Source organism: Cervus canadensis, chromosome X (genome assembly GCF_019320065.1).
Source record: "Cervus canadensis isolate Bull #8, Minnesota chromosome X, ASM1932006v1, whole genome shotgun sequence".
In the NCBI taxonomy this organism is placed as follows: Eukaryota; Metazoa; Chordata; class Mammalia; order Artiodactyla; family Cervidae; genus Cervus; species Cervus canadensis.
This window is the reverse complement of record NC_057419.1, coordinates 61920715-61922387: the sequence shown is the minus strand read 5'-3', so window position 1 is coordinate 61922387 and position 1673 is coordinate 61920715.

Genomic DNA, 1673 nt, shown 5'->3' with positions numbered 1-1673 from the left:
GTATTCCACAAAATCACAGACTCAGTTGGGCCTGCGTTTTGTGCCTTCCCCGGTCGGAGCAGCTCAGGCAGCCAGGAGCTTGAGGAGCGCACTCTCCCCAGGTGCGGTGCGCCTTATCCCCTCCGGGGTCCCAGCCTCAGTTTCCTTGCGCTCTGGTTGGGTGCGCCTTGTGTCAGTTCTGGGGAGCTGGACTCTAGCTGCGACCCTCCTGGCGGATGTCGACTGTCCAGAATCTCAAGGAAGTCTTTGGTTAGAAGCTGGAAGCCTGTTTGCAGTTTGGTAGGGGGTGCTGTCTCTGGGGCTGTGTTTGCCCCTTTCCCCTCCCCCCTGCCTCCTGCCTCCAGTGGGGGGTGGGCCGGTCCACAGCCAGCTAGCTCTTCTCTGGTATTCGCTCAGTCCTTCGTTCTGGGAACCAGCAGGTAGTGCCTAAGTTTAAGGCTTTTCTCAACTTAATTTTCTCTCTCTTGCTATCCCACAGTTTAAGTTGCTATCTCACGTTAGCTCCCTCCGATTGCCCTCAGGGCATTCAGGCCCAGTCCTTACCCTAAGCAATGCCGCCCGCTCCTCTCTGTTTCACCCCCAATTGCTGGTGGCGGCTGTGAGCGTCTGGGGTACTTTTCTACTGGGAGTTGCTTTTAGGCATGTAATCTGTGGGTTTTATTTATTTTTCCTCCCAGTTAGGTTGCCCTCCAAGATTTGAAAACTTCCCCCAGACCCGCCAGTGAGAGGGTTTCCTGGTGTTTGGAAACTTCCTCTATTAAGACTCCCTTCCCAGGACGGATCTCCATCCCTAACTCTATTGTCTCTCTTTTTTCTTTTATATTTTGTCCTACCTCCTTTCGAAGACAATGGGCTGCTTTTCTGGGTGTCTGATGTCCTCTGCTAGCGATCAGAAGTTGTTTTGTGGGGTTTGCTCAGCGTTCAAATGTTCTTTCGATGAATTTGTAGGGGAGAAAGTGGTCTCCCTGTCCTATTCCTCCACCATCATATGGTAGTTCAATTTTATTTTTTAAGGAACCTCCATACTGTTCTCCATTTTAAGGACACAATCCCCAACAACAACAACAACAACAACAACAAAATATTGTTTTCATATGTACATGAAAATTTACCATGATAAACAATATTCTGGGCCATAAATACATCTTACAAATAAAAGGATTAATATCACCTAAAGTATTTTCCTGAAGGACAATGAAATTAAATTATATGTAAATAACAAGAATGTATCTGCAAAATTCCCCAAATATTTGCAAATGACATAGCATACTCTTCAATAACATATACGTGAAAGAAAAAAGAAGTTTAGAAAGTAAATAGAACTTATTGAAAAGTGAAACTTATTAAAATTTGTAGGATGCATCTTTTTTAAAGCAATCTTTAAAAGCCAATTTATAGCACAAAATGCTTATAGTTTTTAAAGTCAGAATTAAATCAAGTTTAATATATATTAACAAGAGTAAACTCAAATACAATTAAGACTGAACTAGCAGAAGAAAGTATATAAGGGAAAGTGTCAAAGTCACCTAAGTAGACAACAACAACCAAAAAAAGGACAGGAAATTAAAGAGATCAAATCTGATCTTTAAGAATATCAATACAATCAATAAGCCTCTATCCAAAATAATTAGAGAAATAAAAAAGAGAATGCATGAATTATCAATATTAGGAAA